Below are 23492 nucleotides of genomic sequence, written 5' to 3' on the forward strand. Positions count from 1 at the left end.
AGAGACTGTGCTTTGTCCATAGGTAGGCACCATGGCTTAGCTGGTTAAAGCCCCTGCCTTGTAAACAGAAAATTCTGGGTTCAACTCCCAGTGGTGCCTTGTTGATTAACGTTTGGGGCATCTGGTAGTGGCTACTGTCAATGGACAAAACACAGAGCTAGATGGGTCTTTGATCCAGCCCAGTATGGCAGTTTAAATTATACTCACAGGCACTGATAACAGAATTACTGAAAGTTTGGGAGTTAAGAGCTGATAGGTCAGTGGTCCAGCCTCTCACAGATGACCCCCCTGCCTCTGGCACAGGGGCAGGTCTGGGCTCTCACACCAATTGCTCATTGTGGCTGCCAGAATCTGTGAGCTGCCCATTTAGTTTGCACTGAGGGTTGAGCCCTGCTTCATGCACCATGTGTGAGAATGAAAATCCTAAACCACCCTTTGAAATAACAAAAGCAGCAGGACGTGTTATTGTCCCTGCCCCAAAGCAGACAGACCAATGGAGAAATGCCATTGAGTCCAGGGTATTACTCCAGTGCCATTTTACCATTTTTGCTTGCTAAACTCCCTCCCAACCTTGAGGGCTCCCAGAGCCCAATATTGAGCTTGAGCTGAGATGTCTACAGTGCAAATTTACCACCCCATGGCCAAAGCCTCGGGAGCCTGAGCTGGCATGGGGCAGCCCTGGGTGTTTCATTGCAGTGTGGACATAGCCTAGCATTGTGTCTACACTGCCATTAACACACTCAAGTCACTATTCTCAAACCCTGAGTCAGTTGATTCAGGCTTGTGGGGCTTGTGCTGCAGGGTTATAAAATTACCGTGTAGACACTTGAGCTTCAGCCCAGCCTCCGAGACCTCCCCCGAGGGGTGAGGGTTTCCAAGCCTGGGCTCCAGTCTGATCCCCAGGAGCCCAAATCAGATCATCCAGGCCAGTGGGATTTTATCACAGTATAGATGCCCTCTTAGGATATGTCTACATTGCAATGTAAGCCCAGGGTTAGCAGAAGTCATGTCAGCAGTCCCAACACATAGACATAAACCACGAGGGAAAGACCCATCCCCAGATAAGCTGAGCAGTGTCCTTCTCCCTACGATTTGTAAGTCCAGCAACTAAAAGTCCTTTAACAGGAGCCCCCTCCGGCACTCCATTCACAGCTGTTGTCCTTAGTCAATGCAAGCCCAGAGGTGCCTCTGTAGAGGTCACCTGCCATCCTGGGTGGAAAAGGGGGAAAATAAGAAGGCACCACACTCACTGTGTTGTCTAGGAACTCACTCATCCCTCCACTGCCACCCTGTCCTAAAGTTATTTTAACACCTAAATCTTAGTATTGGGACGCCAGCCCACTTGGCCCAGGAACCCTTGTCCCCTGCCTAGCAAGTGCTATTGAATTGAGGGTGAGTCCCTTAATCGGGGTCTGCCAAATACAGTTGTGCTGCCCTTGATTCACACAACAAGTTAACAACCCTTTATTTTTCCTGTCCCAATAACAAGGAGACTGGGAATCCAACACCAGCCAAAAGTGATCATTTCGGCAAGCAACCCAACATATTTCCAACATACTGTAAAATCCACATGCAGACTCATGCACGAAACCTTGCAAGAAAATCTTCCTGAGGGAGTCTGAAGCACCTGCTGCTGGAGGGAAGGAGGGAGCTGTGCGTTGGGATTGAGGGGCACGGGGAACAGGAGGGGCCTGTGCATTGCGATTGAGGGGCACTGGGAATAGGAGAGGGCTGTGGGTTGGGATTGAGGAGCAGTATAAAAAGGGGAGGAACATGCTATATGCCCAGAGGCCTTTATTCCTCCAGGCTGCAAGGACAGAGAGGATGTCAGGAAGTTGCCCCTTCAAACCCACACACACAAAGGCCCTTCTTAGGAAAGGCACAGTTTTGAAGAGAAAAAGTAACACCAAAGAGGACATCAGAAGAACAATTTTTAAAGATATAATGAGTAGCTTATTACCTGACCAGGAACTTGAACCCTGGACCTTCAGATTAAAAGTCTGATGCTCTACCAACTGAGCTAGCAAGGCTCACAGCAAAAGCAGTACAAGTTATGCAGAGGAGAAACTAGTCAAGAAAAAGGGAAACGGATACAATATGGGAAACCTGCTGCTCTGTCTCTCTTCCCAGTCCTGGCCTGGCCTGGTATTAGTGTTGGTTAAAAAGACAGGGAAATATTGGCATCTACCAGCCTTTCATAGCTGTACAAGACTCAGGCACAGTACAGAGGTGCCCATCTGCAAGTGCCGAATGGTTGGATTGGCTAATGCAGCCTGTAGACGTCCAGGGCACACTAGGATATAGAGCCAAGTGTCCATCACCATCATTATTTCAAAGGGATAATGATAATGATGGGAAGGTTCACAATTGACTCGGTAGTTGCATACAAAGGTGCATGTTTGGCAGTTACACTGGGAATTTCTGGCTCCTTCTCAGGCTCAGGTTGGCCACCCCGGTCTAGATGTAGAAGTATCAACATTTAAACTTGAAAGAGGGGCCAATTTCCCCATCATTTCACACCTTCACATCCAAACACAATGACTTTCTGAATGAACCCCCCTTGTTCAGCCAGATCTTGGGGTGGGTGTAGGAGTCACTGGGTAAAATTCTCTGCACTCTCTTATGACTCAGGTCAGAGCAGAGGTACCTAGTGATCTAGTCTGGCTGTAAAATCTATATATCAACCCCAAATATAGTGTGAAATTAATCCTCAGAAACAGCTGGCTTCCCACCCAGATCCAGCAAAGGGCTCTCCAAGGAAGGGGGCTGTTGAGGAAGGAAAGAAGAAAGATGTCCTTCTCTCCCTGGAGGAACTGGGCTCTGCGCTTTGGACAGAAAGGAGGGGAAGGAAATGGCCACACAATGGCAGCAGAACCTAAGAAATGAAACACAACAGGCTTCTGTGCACATTGGTTCTGCACAGTGAATGAACCTGACTCCTGTATCATGAAAAGCCAAAAAGCCGTTTCTTTGTATGACAGGGAGAAAAGAGTTCCAATCATTCCTGCCCATTTACTTTTGAATTATTTTACATTATAAAGAAAATTGTAACAAAATTAGTCTGAACTTGAGCTGCCTGTTACTAAAAGCCTGTTCCCCAATTCAGTTCCAACTGCCCTGCAAGAAACACCCCCAGGTCCCTGCTCACCCCAGGAAGAGGAAAAAGAGAAACCCCCACTGGGCACTGCCCTTGGCTCTAGGCTGCTGCCCCGGAGTGCAGGTGGGGACTGATTGTTTGCTGCTGAGGAGGGAGACAGCAGAGGCCTCTGGTGCTCTGCTCCTAGCATCTGCCCAGCCCAGGCTGTCCTCTGCCTCAGCTGCTGCTCCCAGCCTGCTCTAGAGTCAAACATGCAGGGTCCCCAGGGGAACAGAGGCTGGGACAGGGCAGCAGCCTGGGTTGGGCTGGGAAGATGCTGGGAGTTCTCGTTCCCTGAGAACTGGCCGGCTCCCTTCTCAACAGCAAACAAACCAATTTCACATCCCCTCCCCAGAAAAATCAGCCTGAAGCCAAGGGCAGCAGGGGACGATTCCCTCTAGTTCCCACCAAGGCAGGAGAGAACCCATGACCTTTCTAGCAGAACTTATGGAACTGACGTGGGGAAACCAGCCTTTAATAACAGGGAGCTCAAGTTGAAACTAAGTGTTTTTAATGATTTCTACAACATTAAATAACCCTTCAATCGTAGAGTCATCATCCATAAAATTGCTTCAGCCTTACAGGTTCCCAAGTACAAAACTGAACATCTCTTCAAATCCAAGGAAGTGAAGATCAGTCAATCTTCAGAGTCATCTCACATAAAAGAATCATGTTGTGGTACATACTGGTCCCATCATGTGGCCATGGCCTTTTACTCCTCTCTGTTAAAAGTTTAGTATTTTGCACAGAAACTGTCTTCCCTCAGGAGAGACCTGGGAACCAGGGCTGCCAGCTAAACAAACACCTTTAAGAGGAAGCGTAATCTGTCAAAAAATGATCTCCGTCCTTCAGTTCAGTGATACCCTGAAATGTTACTTATCAGGGCAGAGCCGGAGGATTGAAAGCAGCTACACCAAGCCCCTGTGTAGCTAGCAGGAATGAACACAAACACTCCCTTGTATCTGAAGAGATGTTTAGTTTTACTCTTGGTAAACTACAAGGCTAAAGGGAAAGGTGATGGTAGTGTCAGATATAAAGAGTGAAACATGAAACAATCATCATAGTTATGCCCATAACAACTGTAAATATTTCTAAATTCTTCTTATCATCAGTGTATTGTTTTCTCTGTCATCTAGACATTGACTAGACCTTGACCAAGAAATTTGGATCTTGACAAAATAATCAACTCCCCTTCATTAAGGTAATGGACTTGACACCCACTCGGGTGTCTCCACGCAGGTTCAAGTACTAACAACAGTGGCACCTTACAGCCATAGCTTTTAATCAGGGCAATACATTGATACAAATTCCTGTTAAATCATTTCCCAGCCAGAGCCCATCACCCACATTCCTTAAGGCATTGGGCCACCATGCGGACGTTTCATTTCCCTCCTCAATTTCACACAGAGGCACAATTTCCTTTGCACAGATCCAATAACAGTAAAACTTCCCTGTGTCTCTTGTCTGAGCCAGGGCATTCGATTCCAGTGAACCCTTCTCTTCTGCAATGGCGATGGTCAGACAGAGGGGACGTGGTCACCTGCATCCCTACCAGGGAGATATTGGCTTGGCTCTTTCTTTCTTTTGCTGTTGTTAGTTCATGAAACATCAGGGATGGAATGCAAGGCTGAGCTCACACACCAGTCCCCTGAAACCTTTCAGTGCCCCAGAGAAATCCTGCCCCCGGCTATTGGAATGATATGGTGGAGATTCGAATTGGAAAGGGACTGTCTGAATTGTCAGTGTGGGGAATGAACAACAATCTATAGCAATGTCGTTAGCCACAAACACACTAATCATGCTCCAGCTGGAAGGGAAATGGGCAGGAACTCTTGCTGTTCACCATGGACACACTTACACTAATGCACAGCCGTGAGTGTGCTGGGGGAGTTGGTCTGAGCCATTTGAAGTGACAATTCTGTGAGAACAGAAACATCATGTAGGGAAACAGTTTTACCTTAAGTAGTTGTGGCCGAGTGGTTAAGGCACTACACTAAAAATCCATTGGGGTCTCCCCACACAGGTTCAAATCCTCCTAGCTATGGAAGCAGTAGTGTATTGTCATTGCTGCTGTCTTAGTGCCGAGCATCCATGGAGCCAGATCTGGTCTCACCCTCAGGCTGGCTATGCTTAAAATACTGTTGTAACCCTGTGGTGTAGACAGTTTCTACAGTGAGGGGAGGGGTTTTTCATCCCTGTAATAGCTGCATTGGCAAAACAATCTTTCCTTTCATTTAGCACTATCTAACCATGGCTTAGATCATCTTAATTATACTGGTTCTGGGGGGCTTCAATCCCTGAAAGACGTACTTGTTACAGGGTTTATCCCATCACCCTCCCATTCCCTGGTCCTTCTCACGTGACCAGAGAGCAGCAATTCATGAAGCTCAAAGGTGCAAACAATTCAATGTTTATTGGGGTAAACTTCCCGCAAACAATGATTCCAGTTTCCTTCCTCAGTATCCCCCTTCCCAGCTCTGACACCACAGAGGCTTGCCTAGGTCCCTGTTCCCCTTCCCTGTTCCTATTCCACCCCTTAGCAAAACATAATTCCAATTCCCCTACCCCAATTCCCATTTGCATTCCCCCCCTTACTTCCTGATTGACTGCAGACTATATAGTAAAACTTGAGTTCTGCTTAGCTCTATCTTAACCAATCATTTTACCGACCAATCCTAACATATTGTAACATGATTATCTAACCAATTATACCCCACCACCTTAATTGGTTTACACAAAACAAATTAATTATACAGCAGACAGAAACAGTTACAGAACCAGACAGAGATTGTGCAGACAAGCAATAGGAAAGTGGGGACTACAGTGACAGAACAACAAAAAATGAGGATTTCACACCCCAGGTGTTGGTAAGTGAGTTGTTCCCAGACAGGATGCTATCATAGTACAGGTTGTGGGTGCTGGTTGCTTAACTGTCTGGCGCACAGGGCAGGATTTTGAGGTTCACCATTACTCTCTCAGAATGCCAGCACCCATCTTTTGTTCACTTATAAAGCGAACAGGGAGATTCCAACACCGCAGAGCTCATGGAGCTCCAGGAAATGTGTAACTCTAGGTCCGGGTGAGTCTGTCTAAAAATCAGCTGTGCTGTAGAAGGTCTCTAGGAGTTGAAAGAGATGTGCCATCTCCACCTCCCTAAAGAGTTCATCAACTCTTAATGAAAACTAGGGTTGATAAGTCACATTCTTTGTAGTATCAGGATGGTGGACTGGTCTAAAGTGCTAGTTATGAGACTCATTTTTTCTAATCCCTTGGGTGTTCTGGTCTCTGCATGGAAACGTGGTTTCAAATCCCACTCTTGACATGACCATTTAATTCTATCTGCAGAAAATGGCCTCAATTTAATCTCCTTTGCAACAACAGAACACTATTTGCTTAGCTTTTCTCTTCCAGTAGTTGTGAGAGAAGCTCCAAACCAGGGGGAAACAGTGCCTGTTCTCTCGACCCATCAATTTTTGTCTTCCTTCATTCCAAGCCATTTCCTCAGATATATCCATATTTCCCACACTTTTATGAAACTTTAGAGTCATCATTTAATTGCCACACAACTGTACTTATGAAGTAAAGTGAAACACAATATTTTTTGGATATTCTTGCAGAAGAGTTTTGTTTTCTGACCTGGAATTGAACAGGGGCTACCTGAGGGGGACAATGCTGCTCCCTTTTCTTTGCTCATCCAGAAAACATAAGTTTGTGGTGCCCTTTGTTTCCTTGTTCTTCAAACACCTGTCAGGGATGGCCTAGGGAGACTTGGTCCTGACTCTCATGGTCCCTCCCTGCCCTAACTTTCTATATGATTCTGTTGTGTGGGTTTGTGCTGTGTCGTTCCACGCTGAGCTGTTTTGCACAGTGTCACTTTGCACTCTGATGCATTGTTTCGTGTTGTATGGTTTTTGCACTGCCTTGTGTTGCACTGGTTTGAGCTGAGCTCTTTTGCAGTGCGTCATTTTGCCCTATAGGGCGTTCATTTTCACGGTGCTGAATTGTTGGGCTTTGCACTCCTACGTGTTGTCACTTTGTGCTGCGGAATGTCAGTTCACGCTGAATTGTTAGATGTTAGATTGGGGTGTTTCCACTTTTGTTGTCATTTATATTGTATTGCGATGGCATCGAATTATAGAGCTGTACGGCTGCAAGGGCCCTGGAGAGGTCATGAAATCCAGCCCTCACTGCTGAAGCAGCGCCAAGCAGAGATGATGCATTGGGGGCATGTGGGATCAACTGCCTACAGCAGTCAGCCCAGGCAGGGAGCACAAGGAGGGAAGCAGAGCCAGAGCAGGTTGTCCATGGGACCAAGTATATGCAGAGTATCCTTGACAGAGGTTTGTTCAACCTGTTCTTAAAAGCCTCCTACGACAGAGACTCCACAGACACCCTTGTGAGCCTATTCCAGAGCTTAACTACCCTCAGAGTTAGAAAGCTGTTCCCAATATCTAACGTGAATCTCCCTGGCTGCAGATTAAGTCCATTACTTATTGTCCTACCATCAGTGGACATGGAGACCAAATGATCATTGTCCTATTTATAAAGACCAAACTTTTCCCTCTGCAATCATCCGTTAACTGGTTATTATCCCCTCTTCTTGCCTGGGGTACAATGGAAGAGGAGAAAATACTCTTTTAACATAGGATTCAAATGTCAGTTTGTTCTCTCTTCGAGTTTTAGTGAAGCTCAGAGAGAAGAAGAAACATGACCTGCCAAAGAACATAGAGAGTTTGTTTCAGCTGGATCTGTGACCATTAGCAGAAGAGTGACACCTAAGGGCTGTTGCTCCCACCCACCATGGGGCTTGAATTTATGATGGTGGGATTAAGAGCATCATGTTCTACCAACAGAGCTAGCTAGATTTAAAGTCAGTCAACTGCCCAGTTGCCGTGTAGAAGGTGCCCTTTCAGAACATAAGAACGGCCGTACCGGGTCAGACCAAAGGTCCATCTAGGCCAGTATCTGTCTACCGACAGTGGCCAATGCCAGGTGCCCCAGAGGGAGTGAAGCTAACAGGCAGTGATCAAGTGATCTCTCTCCTGCCATCCATCTCCATCCTCTGATGAACAGAGGCCAGGGACACCATTTTTTATCTTTCCTGGCTAATAGCCATTTATGGACCTAGCCACCATGAATTTATCCAGTTCCCTTTTAAACATTGTTATAGTCCCAGCCTTCACAACCTCCTCAGGTAAGGAGTTCCACAAGTTGGCTGTGCGCTGTGTGAAGAAGAACTTCCTTTTATTTGTTTTAAACCTGCTGCCTATTAATTTCATTTGGTGACCCCTAGTTCTTGTATTATGGGAATAAGTAAATAACTTTTCCTTATCCACTTTCTCAACATCACTCATGACTTTATATACCTCTATCATATCCATCCTTAGTCTCCTCTTTTCCAAGCTGAAAAGGCCTAGCCTCTTTAATCTCTCCTCATATGGGACCCTCTCCAAACCCCTAATCATTTTAGTTGCCCTTTTCTGAACCTTTTCTAGTGCTAGAATATCTTTTTTGAGGTGAGGAGACCACATCTGTACACAGTATTCGAGATGTGGGCGTACCATGGATTTATATAAGGGCAATAATATATTGTCAGTCTTATTTTCTATCCCCTTTTTAATGATTCCTAACATCCTGTTTGCTTTTTTGATCACCTCTGTGCACTGCATGGACATCTTCAGAGAACTCTCCACAAAGACACCAAGATCTTTTTCTTGACTTGTTGTAGCTAAATTAGCCCCCATCATATTGTATGTATAGCTGGGGTTATTTTTTCCAATATGCATTACTTTACATTTATCCACATTCAATTTAATTTGCCATTTTGTTGCCCAATCACTTAGTTTTGTGAGATCTTTTTGAAGTTCTTCACAATCTGCTTTGGTCTTAACTATCTTGAGTAGGTTAGTATCATTTGCAAACTTTGCCACCTCACTGTTTACCCCTTTCTCCAGATCATTTATGAATAAATTGAACAGGATTGGTCCTAGGACTGACCCTTGGGGACCACCACTAGTTACCCCTCTCCATTTTGAGAAATTAACATTAATTCCTACCCTTTGTTCCCTATCTTTTAATCAGTTCTCAAGCCATCAATCCCTGAGGGTGTTTATTTGTGTTTTTATTGTGCTGAGGTTCTCTGTCTGACATTTGACTTCTTTCCTGGTTTGTTATGTCTCCAGCGAGCAAACCGGAGCTGTCACAAGGCTGGTTAGATGCTGCTTTCTAGACCAGAGAGTTGGGTTTGATTTAGCATGCTGCCGCCATCACCTGGTCAGAGAAACCAGGGGGGAGGGTGGAATTTAGGATTCTCCCACCAAGGGGAGGTGCTGTTGGACTCATCTAGTGGGGGAGAGTCTGAGTCTGAGTTCCCCACATGACACACACACATTTTCACAGGGAATCAGGTCCCCTGGAGAAAAACTCATAAGAAGCCCAGACCCAGGAGTGTCAGAGAAGGGAATCACTGTTTGCCTTAAGAGGTGGGTGAGGGAAACCTGCAGGTCCTTAGATCTCTCCAGCGCCTGATAGAATCATTTGTGGGGAAAGTCTGGGGAAGCCAAGGAGGACAAGGAGAGGGAAAAAGGCCTTGCAGCTGTTGTGCAATCACCATGCTCTCAGCAGAAGGGTCCAGGGCGCTCAGAACTCACAAGATGGCAAAGCTCAGAGCCCTGTTCCACAGCGTCAGACTGTGATCAGTTCACAGCGAGGGGGAGCAACACCCCTTCCTTGGTCTCTATGCCAGAGCTCCTATCATCTGAGTGTCCTTCCGTCAAGAGTCGGCTCCTGAGAGGGTTGCGATGGGGTACATGAAGGCAGAGGAGGATTGTTCCTCCTGGGTTTTTTTTTTGTATGGCTCTGTGATCCTGCTGGAGGAAGCATCATTCGAGTTTGTTTCAGTGGCTTGTGTTGGGCTGAGGTTGTGACCCTGAGTACAGGGGTTCCTGCACTCTCTGTTCTTAACCCCTCAGGGAGTGGACAATGGAGCACTGTCAGAAAGCGGATAGAAAGCAGCCTAAGAAAGTGTAGTATAAGAGAGAAGAAAAACACTGTCATCAGCTCCATGATGGTCTCGTGGTTAGAATTTGGTATTTTCACTGTCATGACCTGGGTTCAATTCCCAGTCAGAGAAAAGTGATTTTAAACCAAAAAAGCTTCAGTTATTCTTCACTTGCAATGTAAACAAGCCTGTGGTTTTTTCCTGATTCCCTCATCTTCCCAGTGTCTCCATGGCAGGGCTTGCTCCAGGCACTAGCGCAGCAAGCAGGTGCCTGGGGCGGCCAATGGAATGAGGAGGCTTCTGAGGCAGTTGGGCCCTCTCAGTCCCCCTCGGAGGGAAAGACTTGCCGCCAAAAGTGGCAGAGGTAGAGCTGCTGCTGATTGCAGCTTTTTTATTATTTTTTTTCGCTTGGGATGGCAAAAATGCTGGATCTGGCCCTGCTCCATGGAAGACAATTTGTTTAATCCCAGATGAGTGGAGTTAAATCAGTTCTCAGCCTGAGTCCTTAGAGCTTAATCCTGAGGATATTGTCCCATCATGGGGCCATTTTCCTCCTCTCTTTCATACAGAAGCACAATTTTCCTTGCACAGCCACAGGAACAGCAAGATCTTTCTCTGTCCCTTGTGCAAAGCAGGGGGCCAAATTCCATGGAGACAATGGACAAGCAGGGGGCCCTGGGCACATCCAGCCCTGGCTGTGAGATGTTCCCTCCCCTCTTTCTTTATGCTCCTGTTGTTATTGCATGGATTGTCTGGGATGGGGGAAAAGCTGAGTTCACTCCAGGTGGAGGATAAAAAGAACCTTGAAAGTCTCAGGACCCAACCCCTGCTACCAGGATCACTGAGGTGCTGGGGATTTGAGTAGGAAAGGGACTGTGTGAATTGTCAAGGTGAGGAATGAATAACAATCTACAACTAGATCCACCTCATTAACAACTGACATAGGCTAATCCTGCTGCAGCTAGAAGGGAAACTGGGAATGATTCTTTGCTGTGCAGCCATGGAAACAATGACCCAATTGCACTGCAGTGAATGTGCTGGGGAAAGCTGGACTTCACAGGCAGGTGGAAACACCTAAAACTCCCCACCCCACTTCTGCTGCCAGGGTGAGGTGTTGAGCTGCTCACAGCATCCCCTACCATGACCTTGCAGCAGGGGATTGCAGCACTCCCCCACACCCAAAGCTGGGGAGAGGGCTCAGTGTATCTCTGCCCCCTGAGTCCAGGGCACAAACTCTCTCTGCCCCACACATAGAATCTGGCCCCGCTGAAAAGTGACGCCTAGGAACAAGTAACCTCCAGGAGAGCAGGCCTGGCCCTCAGAGAGGGGAATGGGCTTCTTGTGAAGCTTATAGGTCACTGGATGCAGTGAGAACAGGAGGGCTCTGAGTATAACCCATAGCAAATACCACCCATCTGGGGATATAGCTCAGTGGTAGAGCGCATACTTTGCATGTATGAGGCCATGGGTGCAATCTCCAGGTTCATTTTTTCACCCTGCTCTTTGCTCATGCCCAGAGGGGTTGTGGCCCACCAGTCTCCCTGCACCAGTTTCAGTCCTGCTCAGTGAGGGACAAGTGCCAATTGCATGGAAGGTCTGGGGGGTTTCTGCTACGAAGTCACCTTGGTACATTGAAGATTCCCACCCGCTGTGCTGCTTGAGACAAGGGTAGATGAGAAGGGCGAATCCTCCAGCACTGAAGGAAAAGGTCCCATCTGCACAGACTGAGAGCCAAGGAAACAGAGGGGCAGTCAGTGCTCAGAGAGGAGATAGGTCAGTGATTTACACCCACCAGGGGACACTGTCTTTTTGAGTATCACAGAGGTAGCTGCGTTAGCCAGGATTTGTAAAAAGCGAGAGTCCTGTGGCACCTTATAGACTAACAGACGTACAGGAGCATAAGCTTTGAGGGGTGAATCCCCACTTCATCAGATGAATGGAGTGGGAATTCTGTGACTGGCTAGCCAACTACAAAAGCAGTTTCTCCTCCCTTGGCATTCACACCTCAACTGCTAGAAGAGGGCCTCATCCTCCCTGATTGAACTAACCTCCTTATCTCTAGACTGATTCTTACCTGCATATTTATACCTGCCCCTGCAAATTTCTGCCACATGCATCCGATGAAGCGGGTATTCACCCACGAAAGCTTATGATCCAATACGTCTGTTAGTCTATAAGGTGCCACAGGACTTTATGTCTTTTTGAGGTGAGTGCAGCTTGCTTGGGATGGTGCTGACGATGGATAGAAAAAAGGATGGAGTCAATGACAGATGAGACCACAGAAGGGGAAGGGGATTGGCAGCCCCACAGAAGGCCCTGGGTGCTCAGATGCCCCAGTTATTGCACTCTGGCCTGTCGTAGAGAGAGAAAAGACACTGAGGGACCCAGCCTCCTACAGTGATCCCATGGACAAGAACCTGGTTGGGAGTGGGGTGAAGGTTCCCTGTGGGCAAAATGGAGCTGAAATCTCTCAGTGTCCTGGAATTTAAGCAATGGAAGCTTCAAACCCTGCATGGGTGTGGGCTGAGGTGCATTAGCAGAAGGTTGGGCTGGACAGGGGTGGCAGGTTTGTATAATTTTTGGTGGTGCCCAGAATGGGACCAAGTCCTGCCCCATCCACCCACACATCTACCTAAGGCTCTGGGAGGGAGTTTGGGTGTGGGAGAGAGAGGGGTTGGAGTCTGGGAAAGAGTTTGGGTGCAAGGTCTGGTGTCAGTCGGGGTTGTGCTGCAGGAGGGTGTGCAGGGAGCAGGCTCTTGGAGGGAGTTTGGGTGCAGGTGTGGGGTCTGGCTTGGGGTGGGGGTGCAGGAGCGGGTGGGGGTGCAGCATTTACCTCGGACATCTCCCAAAAGCAACCTGCACCCCCCTCTGGCAGCAGCCACTAAGCAGGAGGGCCGGGGGCATCTCTGAGCATGGCTGTCCGCAGACTCCACCCTTGCAGCTCCCATTGCCACAGTTGGCAGAGTTGGCACATGGGGTGGGGGCAGCACGTGGAGAACCCCCCACCCCAGGGGCCGCAGGGACGTACCAGCCGTTTCTGGGAGTGGTGTGCCACATGGAGCAAGGGTGGGCAGGATGCCGCCTTAGTTCCCTTGTGTTGCTGCTGGTGGTGGCAGGAGTCCCCGGGCCCTTTTAAATTGCCCAGGGGGCAGCAGGTGGGACCAGAGGAAACACTCCCAAGGGCCTAACATTGCTTTGCACAACAATAAATCTTGGAACAGGACAGAAATGAAATGGCAGCAGAACCTAAGGAATTAAAAGCCTCCAGATCCTTGTGTGTGCACTGACTCCAAACGGAAGCTGTAATTTGACTCACTTTGTGTCTGCAGCCAGTAAAATATCAGGACAAAATCATTCCAGTGATCGTGACCCTGGGTTTGAGGAGGCTTTTGTCTTATTAAAATGTAACTAGCATGTTTCACTTGTGTTTTTAAAGGGGGCTTCCCCAAGCAATCCCAAGTTGTTCTTCCCACAGCTGGCTGATGGGGGGCAGCAAGGGATCTCCCCAATCTGGGGGAATCTCTCTGGGCCCCACTGTTAATTTTCCATCCTTTCTCCCCCTAATCACAGACACCCCTCCCCACCCCGATATCAGTGTTTTAGAGAGACCCCTCCCTCCCTTTATGGGATACAGGCTTTGTGACAGAGACTGACTGAGTCTCCTGTCTGCATGACCCCAATCGGGAAGGAAAGAGACTGGTGGCACGGGGGAGAAGACGGGCAGAAGGAGTCAAATGGGGCTAAACCAGAATAGAGGAGATTTTCTTCCTGTTAAAATGTATTGGAGTCTCATGGCTGAAAAGCCGCATCTTGAGTTAGGTTTGATGCATCAGCCTTACAATCGCCAGGCAAAGATGTAACCCACAGAGACTGATAACTGCCTGCTTCCCAACTTTGTCTAAGAAGCACCTGCACTGTTGGAACAGGTTAGTGCAGAGGGGGATACTGCTGGGGTTCTGAATTCAACCCTTATCTAGAACCCTGGTTTCTATTCCTTGTGTAGTTTCCCCAACTTGCTTTGATTAATTCACATGGAAAGTGCCCTACTAGGAAAAGGAGAATAAGTTCTAAAATGTGGAAGTAGGTGCACAGCTTGGAAACATCCCCCCTGTGCTGCCATTAGTTCCAATAGATTGTCCACTGGCAGCATGAATTAATTTCTTTGCTGCTGTGAAAGCTGCCAGGAAATGTCTCTGGTCACCAGAGCTCCCTTCTTCCAGCACATCCCTGGCTCCTTCTGTGCCCCAGTCACTGCTGTAGCAGGGTCCTATATGCACTGAGCCTAAAGCTTTTGGAATCATAGATTTTTAGGGTTGGAAGGGACTTTTCCAAGCCTTCTTAGCGCAATTGGTAGCACATCAGTATCATAATCTGAAAGTCCTGCATTCAAGCCTCAGAGAAGGCAATGGGTTTGTTCTCTGCTTCAGATTTTCTACAGGAAATCAGAGTAAAGAAACTAGAGGAGAGTGGTTTCTAGACACCCTCCCACCCATCTAACACGCACACAGATTTTTCTAAGGCATTAACTTTTCCTTCTTTATGGAGCTTGTATTCTCCATAGATCAAAATAAAACAAAAACATGCAAGTCCAAGTCTAATACAGTATGAAACTCAATACAGATCAAATCTCACCCTCAGAGATCTTCCAATAAGCCTCTTTCACAGACTAGACTTATTTCTTGTCTGGGCCCAATCTTTTCACCAGGTATAGTCCTTGTTCCAGCTCAGGTGGTAGCTAGAGGATTTCTCATGACTGCACCCACCTTTCTTCTGTTTCACTCCCTTATACAGCTTTAGTACAAGGCAGGAATCTTTTGTCTGTCTCCTGGGGAAGAGCACCAGGTTTAAGATGGATTCCTGTACCAGGTGACATGATCACATGTCCTGTGAGACCCCAAGCCTTCATTCTTCCTGGCCTGACTCACAGATGGTGCAGGACAGAGCCATCTGCAGTCTATTTTCCTGGTTAATGGGAGCCATCAAGAGTCCAAACCACTATTAATGGCCCACACATTGCATCATTACAAAAGTACCTCAGAGTTATAGTTCATATTTCTAGTTTAAGATACAGGAATGATCGGTTCATACAAATAGGATGAACACACACAGTAGATTATAAGTTTTGTAATGATACCTTACAAGAGACCTTTTGCATGGAGCATATTCCAGTTACATTATATTCACACTCATTAGCATATTTTCATAAAATCCTATGGAGTGCAATGTCACAGCAAGCAAAGAGTTTTACTGCAGCACCTGGGAGCAGTTGAGTTTCATGTTCAGGCTGTGGTATGAGTTGCTGCAGGTTTCTCATAAGCACACAGGGACCTTAGTGGATGCTCTTGATACAAGAATTACCCCGACATGAAAAAGTGATGGGGATTGCATTTCCCTTTTTTATTTTTGTATTTCCAATGACATTTCTGTTTGTGATTTCTTTTTGCTTTGTATAACTGTGTTTTCTCCTGGATTTGATATTTAACTAAAAAAAGAATAAGGCCTCAGGGCACCGGATGGAGGAGCAGGCCGGGACTAGGACTGCTAAGAGAGCGAGAGTAGCAGGTTTTCTTTATTGTTTCCTGCCTTCATTTTCATGACTAGATTCTCTTGTGCACTAAATGTGTTCCTTTCACATGTGAGCCTGGCTAGCTCAGTTGGTAGCACATAAGACTTTTAATCTGAGGGCCCAGGGTTCCAGTCCCTAGTCAGGTGAAAAAGGAACCATTCCCCTCAACATGAAAAAAGGTGTATCTCCAGGATGTTACTTGATATCACCTTTCTTCCCCAGAACTTGGCTTTTCCTAGGAAGGGCCATGTACTGCCTGGGACTGAAGGAGCAACTTCTTCACGTGCCCACTGGTCTCTCAGTCAGGATTAAGAAAGGCCTCTGGGAGCTGCAGCAAACTGCTGCATGACAACTTGGTGAGTAAATGCAGGGCTGCCTGCATGGGGTCATCCTCAGCAGAGGTCTGGGGGATGTATTGGTCCCATGATGTAAGTGCCAGCACTCAGGACTTTGAATCCTGCAATCTGAGTTGAAGTTTTGGTGGGATCTGAGGATAATTCCTGCGCCACAAACCCTGCTGGGTCTTCCAAGACTATATCTTGCTTTCTGAAAGGCCATGAAAGCCTGTCTTTTCCCCACTAGCTATTGTGACTTGAGCACAAGAGGGGACGTTTGATCCAGAAGCCTGGCCGTGCCTGGAGTCCTGTAGGTAGTGATGTGAGCTGCATTTCCTCTGAGTCCTGAAGCTCGGCTGCAGCCTGGCCTACGAGGCAGCCCTATTGATTGACCTACTGGCCCAAAGTCACTTGGGCGGTGTTGGTGTCCCTAGGAATGCTGAAGGGCCTAAGGGAGGGAGGCTCAATATTTCCCCCTATCAGTAAGGGTGGAAGAGGAGGGCTGCAAGAGTGGGCAGGTTGATGGCTGGGCCTTCTAGCATTCAGTTGGGGACGTGGTGGGAAATGCGAACTGGGAGAAATGGTTGCTGGCCTGTGAGGAATACTTTGGCCGGTGGCGTAAGTGGATCATGTCATTACCTACAAGGTTGTCATGCTCAAGACCCATCTGTGGGGAATTTCCTCAGCCATGTGTTTCCCCCTGCTCCACGAGTGCTGCTGAGACCAAACACGATGGCCTTCCACCTCTTGTGGGGCAATAGGACGTCCCTACCTAGTCAGGAGAAGTGCAGCTTTTCTGCCGTATTAGAAGAGGGTTGGGCCTGGTGGGCTTTGAAGCCTTGTGCAGCTCTACTTTTTTGTGTTTCAATTTTCAGTGGTGGCTGAGCTGTAGGGCAGGTCAGACCCGAGGGGAATAGTGGGGCAATCGCAAAGAACCCAAACTGACTCTTCCGATATGGCCGTATTTTTTTTTGACCCCACCAGATGCAGCACCGGGTATGGGATGGCTGATGGTGGCAGAAGGGGGAGGAGTAGATTCATAGACTCATAGACTTTAAGGTCAGAAGGGACCATTATGATAATCTAGTCTGACCTCCTGCACAATGCAGGCCACAGAATCTCACCCATCCACTTCTATAACAAACCCCTTGCCTGTGTCTGAGTTATTGAAGTCCTCAAATTGTGGTTTGAAGACCTCAAGCTGCAGAGAATCCTCCAGCAAGTGACCCGTGCCCTATGCTGCAGAGGAAGACGAAAAACCTCCAGGGCCTTTGCCAATCTGCCCTGGAGGAAAATTCCTTCCTGACCCCAAATATGGCGATCAGCTAAACCCTGAGTAAGTGGGCAAGACTCACCAGCCAGCACCCAGGAAAGAATTCTCTATAGTAACTCAGATCCCAACCCATCTAACATCCCATCACAGACCACTGGGCATACTTACCTGCTGATTAGGAGGTTAGAATGTCCCCCCTCCCTGCCCAGTGTTCTTCTATTCCCACCTTACACCCTACAGGATTTTCAGTGGGTGGCTAGGTGGAAGGTACTTGCAGGATGGCTTCATCCGCAACAGTGGCTGCCCTCACAGCAGCGGCAGCCACAGCAGCGAGCCCCCCCTCCTTTGGCTCAATCTGAACAGAGGTCAATGTACCACTGGGTGTGATAGGCAAATTTTAGGGAGCTTCCTCTGAAGGTGAGCAACTGTCCCCAGAACTAACTGACAGGCACTTTAAAGTATTTGCATATGTGCACGACCAGCATGTGCAGAGCAAAGGCTGCCCACGGGCACTGTGTCAGACTCTGGCACCGCTTGAGACAATGGACCATCTTCAGCCACCAGGTAACCCAGGATCTAAGGCAGGAATGGGGTGAGGGAGCAAGTCAAGCTGAGCAAGGCAGGCAAAAATTCATCTTGCCTTCGTGGGCGCTCGCAATGATGCCCTTTTTGTGTGCCAGGGCTGACAAAAACATCCCGGACAGAGAAGCAGCAGGCCCAAAAAGTGCCATTAGGGTGCTGACTTAGCTCAGTTGGGAGAGTGTTAGACTGACAATCTAGAGGTCCCTGGTTCACTCCTATGCTTTGGCATGCTCTCTGTGTGCAGCAGTGGGCTTTTCTCTGGAAGCACAGCAGTGCCTTTACCCACCACGAGTCCCTCATTTCAGGCTCCCAAGCAGGAAAAGACAGCATGGACTTGTGCACCAAGTTGGCCCACCTGACCTTTCTTTCTTCTCTTGCTCTTTGTCAGCAAGGAGAAGAAAAAGAAGCTCTCCTTCAAGCCAGAGTCAGAAGGGCGACGTCAGGATGACTTCCTGAGTGCCGGCTCCAGTCCTTTGCTCTGCCAGCTGACCTATCGAAGGGCTGCCACCTCTCTCTCCAGGTTCGCCCATCGGTGTGTTCAGAATGGAGAGGGGTAACTAGTGGTGTTCCGCAATGGTCAGTCCTAGGACCAATCCTATTCAATTTATTCATAAATGATCTGGAGAAAGGGGTAAACAGTGAGGTGGCAAAATTTGCAGATGACACTAAACTGCTCAAGATAGTTAAGACCAAAGCAGACAGTGAAGAACTTCAGAGACGTCTCACAAAACTGTGATTGGGCAACAAAATGGCAAATGACATTTAATGTGGATAAATGTAAAGTAATGCACATTGGAAAAAATACCCCCAACTATACATACAACATGATGGGGGCTAATTTAGCTATAACTAATCAGGAAAGAGATCTTGGAGTCATCATGGATAGTTCTCTGAAGACGACCATGCAGCATGCAGCAGCAGTCAAAAGAGCAAACAGGATGTTAGGAATCATTAAAAAAAAGGAGACTAAGATAGAGAATATATTACTGCCTTTATATAAATCCATGGTAGACCCACATCTTGAATACTGTGTATAGACATGGTGTCCTCTTTTCAAAAAAGATATACTGGCATTAGAAAAGGTTCAGAGAAGGGCAACTAAAATGATTAGGGGTTTGGAATTGGTCGCATATGTGGAGAGATTAAAGAGACTAGAACTTTTCATCTTGGAAAAGAGAAGACTAAGAGGGGATATGATAAAGGTAATAAAATCATGAGTGGTATGGAGAAAGTGAATAAGGAAAAGTTATTTACTTGATCCCATAATATAAGACCTAGAGGCCATCAAAGGAAATTAATAGGCAGCAAGTTTAAATCAAATACTCGTAAATTCTTCTTCACACAGACACAGTCAACATGTGGAACTCCCTGCCTGAGGGGGTTGTGAAGGCTAGGACTATAACAAGATTTAAAAGAGAACTAGATAAATTTACAGGTTTCAGAATGGAAGCCATGTTAGTCTGTATCAGCAAAAAGAACGAGGAGTACTTGTGGCACCTTAGAGACTAACAAATTTATTTGAGCAACAACTCTGACATCATAATAAAAAAGGCTGACAAAGGAGGTGCTGTCGTCATCATGACTAGGTCGGAATATGAACGAGAGGCTGCTAGGCGGCTCTCTAACACCACATTCTACAAGCCATTACCCTTTGACCCCACTGAGAGTTACCAAAAGAAATGACACCATCTGCTCAAGAAACTCACTGAAAAAGCACAAGAACAAATCTGCACAGACACTCCCCTAGAACTCCAACCAGGGGTATTCTATCGTCTACCCAAGACCCATAAACCTGGAAATCCTGGATGCCCCATCATCTCAGGCATTGGCACTCTGACAGCAGGATTGTTTGGCTATGTAGACTCCCTCCTCAGGCCCTATGCTACCAGCACTCCTAACTATCTTTGAGACACCACTGACTTCCTGAGGAAACTACAGTCCATTGGTGATCTTCCAGAAAACACCATCTTGGCCACTATGGAGACAGAAGCCCTCTACACCAACATTCCACACAAAGATGGATTACAAGCCATCAGGAACAGTATCCCCAATAATGTCATGGCAAACTTGGTGGCTGAACTTTGTGACTTTGTCCTCACCCACAACTATTTCACATTTGGGGACAACGTATGCCTTCAAGTCAGCGGCACTGCTATGGGTACTCACATGGCCCCACAGTATGCCAAAATTTTTATGGCTGACTTAGAACAACGCTTCCTCAGCTCTCATCCCCTAACGCCCCTACTCTACTTGCACTACACTGATGACATCTTCATCATCTGGACCCATGGAAAAGAAGCCCTTGAGGAATTCCACCATGATTTCAAGAATTTCCATCCCACCATCAACCTCAGCCTGGACCAGTCCACACAAGAGATCCACTTCCTGGACACTACAGTGCTAATTAGCGATGGTCACGTGAACACCACCCTGTACTGGAAACCTACTGACCTCTATACTTACCTACATGCCTCCAGCTTCCATCCAGGACACACCACACGATCCATTGTCTACAGCCAAGCTCTAACATAGAACCGTATTTTCTCCAACCCCTCAGACAAAGACAAACACCTACAAGATCTCTATCAAGTGTTCTTACAACTACAAAATCCACCTGCTGAAGTGAAGAAACAGATTGACAGAGCCAGAAGAGTACCCAGAAGTCACCTACTAGAGGAAAGGCCCAACAAAACAAGTAACAGAACGCCACTAGCCGTCACCTTCAGCCCCCAACTAAAACCTCTCCAGCGCATCATCAAGGATCTTCAAGCTATCTTGAAGGACGATCCCTCACTCTCACAGATCTTGGGAGACAGGCCAGTCCTTGCTTACAGACAGCCCCCCAACCTGAAGCAAATACTTACCAGCAACCAGACAACAAAAACACTAACCCACGAACCTATCCTTGCAACAAAGCCTGTTGCCAACTCTGTCCACATATCTATTCAGGGGACACCATTATAGGACCTAATCACATCAGCCACACTATCAGAGGCTCATTCACCTGCATATCTACCAATGTGATATATGCTATTATGTGCCAGCAATGTTCCTCTGCCATGTACACTGGCCAAACCAGACAGTCTCTACGTAAAATAATAAATGGGCACGAATCACATGTCAAGAATTATAACATTCAAAAATCTGTCGGAGAACACTTCAATCTCCCTGGTCATTTAATGATAGACCTAAAAGTCGCAATATTACAACAAATAACCTTCAAAAACAGACTCCAATGAGAGACTACTGAATTGGAATTAATTTGCAAGCTGGACACCATTAAATTAGGGTAGAGTAAAGACTGGGAGTGGATGGGTCATTGCACAAAGTCAAACTATTTCCCCGTGTTTATTTGTCCCCCTACTGTTACTCACACCTTCTTGTCAACTGTTGGAAGTGGGCCATCCTGATTATCACTACAAAAGGTTTTCTCTCCTGCTGATAATAGCTCACCTTAACTGCTCACTCTCGTTATAGTGTGTATGGCAACACCCATTTTTTCATGTTCTCTGTGTATATCTATCTATCTATCTTCCTGCTGTATTTTCCACTGCATGCATCCAATGAAGTGGGTTTTAGACCATGAAAGCTTATGCTCAAATTAATTTGTTAGTCTCTAGGGTGCCACAAGTACTCCTCTTTCTTTTTGCAGATGAATTAATGGAGGTTAAGTCCATGAATGGCTATTAGCCAGGATGGGTAAGGAGTGGGATCCCTAGCCTCTGTTTGTCAGAGGGTGGAGATGGATGGCAGGAGAGAGATCACTTCATCATTACCTGTTAGGTTCAATCTCTCTGGGGCACCTGGTATTGGCCACTGTTGGCAGATATGATGCAGGGTTGGATGGACTTTTGGTCTGACCCAGTATGGCCATTCTTATGAAGGGAGGGGAAGAGCACTGCAACAGAGTTTCTGTAGTGTAGTGGTTATCACATTTGTCTAACATGCAGAAAATCCCTGGTTTGAAACCAGGCAGAACATGAGGGCTTAATTTTCCCAACTCCTACTGGCCTGTCCTTGCTGTTTTAGGAGCAGCAGTGATTTCTATGCTCAAAAGGTCTGTTATACTCCCCCCATTCCCACTTTTGTCTCCTCTCCCTCTCTGAATGCCTGTGAAGTGGCTTTTCCCGTCCCGCTCCCTCCTGGACTGCTCGTGGGATGAATGTTCTGGTTGAAGAGCAGAAGAGCTCCCAGGTAGACAAGGTGTCTGGGACTCTAATTAGGCAGCACTCACAGACCCAGAGCATGGACACTGCCCAAGGTGGAGTGTGACCAACCAGATGCAGCCAAGTCATCTCTAGTCGCAGGCCATGAGGTGTAGGCCCTTAAAAGGGGAAGGGGCCATGTGCTCAGGAGAGCACTCACAAGCTTGTACCTCCAGTGAATGCCCTTTGCCTGGACCGCCTGGCCAGTGGTTCTCTGCGTTGTATTTCATTGAGCCTCAGGAAGACTTACCTTCATCGCACCGTTCATAGCTGTGCTGTGAGACACTTACCTTGCAGAATCCTGACATCTGCAGTGATGTGCCTGTCCTGGGAGCGTGAGTATGTGAGTGCGAGTGTTACCCCTCCTCCCCCACTTATTTTGAGCTTAGCTATCAGTATAATAAATGTGCTGCTATCTGCCAGACTCTGGTGGGTCATTAGTCCTCCCTACGCTTACTAGCTGGCCCAATTTTGGGTAACACCTGCGTAACCCTAACCCCTGCATGGCAGAGGGTGGGGAAATGAGCTGAGGAAAAAGCCTTGGCATCAGCAGGGGAAAGCTAGATGATCTTGGAGAGTCACCTTTTGAAGCCTTGTGGCTTGGCTTCCTCTGCCCTTGGAGGTTGGCCTACAGAGGCAGGCTCTTCCTGCTGGCTTCCTTTGTGTGACTTGCCAAAGGAGGAAATGAGGCAGGAATGGGGAAAAAGAGGAAAGTCGAGCTGAGGAAGGCAGGGCAGAAGCTAACCGCCTCAGTGCAGCTAAGTGGGGTTAGTAGAGTGCCACCATTTGTTCTGCAAAGCCTGGGGAGGTGAGTTTGGCTGCTGGGATGTAGAATTCTGTGCCTGCCTCTTGGCTTCCCAGGGATGGCTACTTGCATCCCAGAAGAAGAAGGATGGTTCTGGGTGAAAGGAAGGCAAGCAAAGCTATGGGAAGAAATTTGGGTGCGGGGTGCTGGCTCTGCACTGGGGGAGGGGGTTGGGGTGCAGGAGGGGTGGTGCTTACCCCGGGCAGTGCAGCTCCCAAAGTGACCAGTACACACAACCCTGTGTCAGCAGCTCCTAGGTGAGCCGTGCCAGTGGGTCTCTGTGCACTGCTGCCTGCAGGCACTGCCCCCAGAGCTCCCATTGGCTGCAGTTCCTGGCCAATGGGAGCTGGGGAGTTGGTACTCGGGGCAGGGGTGGTGAATGGAGACACTCCCCCTGCCCCAGGGGATGTTGGGACATGCCGGCCATTTCTGGGAGTGACACGGAGGGACGGAGGCAGTGTGGGCAGGGAGCCACCTTAGTGCTGCTGACACATCTCTGCACACCCATTGGGGGAGCGGAGCAGAGGTCATCCATGTGCTGCCTGGGGTAGGGGCAGTGCACAGAGCTGCCTCCCTTCCTGGGTCTGTTA

At 47.7% G+C, this 23492-nt stretch overlaps 1 protein-coding gene, 1 long non-coding RNA gene and 1 other non-coding gene across 3 annotated transcripts in view; 1 reads left to right on the plus strand and 2 right to left on the minus strand.

Moving 5' to 3' along the window:
• The window catches only part of LOC127036605 (zinc finger protein 560-like), an 813726-nt gene that overhangs the window by 219848 nt on the left and 570386 nt on the right, over nucleotides 1-23492 (minus strand). The gene's annotated exons all lie outside the window — the stretch shown is intronic.
• LOC127036615 (uncharacterized) overlaps nucleotides 1-23492 on the plus strand; it is a 56997-nt gene that overhangs the window by 19306 nt on the left and 14199 nt on the right. The window contains exons 3-4 of the long non-coding RNA XR_007770193.1: nucleotides 15925-16058; nucleotides 18281-18412. This is a non-coding gene — a long non-coding RNA (uncharacterized LOC127036615). The remainder of the gene's footprint in view (nucleotides 1-15924; nucleotides 16059-18280; nucleotides 18413-23492) is intronic.
• TRNAK-UUU (transfer RNA lysine (anticodon UUU)) lies at nucleotides 1958-2030 on the minus strand. The gene has a single exon. It is a non-coding gene; the product is annotated as a tRNA-Lys (tRNA).

Source organism: Gopherus flavomarginatus, chromosome 18, assembly GCF_025201925.1.
Source record: "Gopherus flavomarginatus isolate rGopFla2 chromosome 18, rGopFla2.mat.asm, whole genome shotgun sequence".
NCBI lineage: Eukaryota > Metazoa > Chordata > Testudines > Testudinidae > Gopherus > Gopherus flavomarginatus.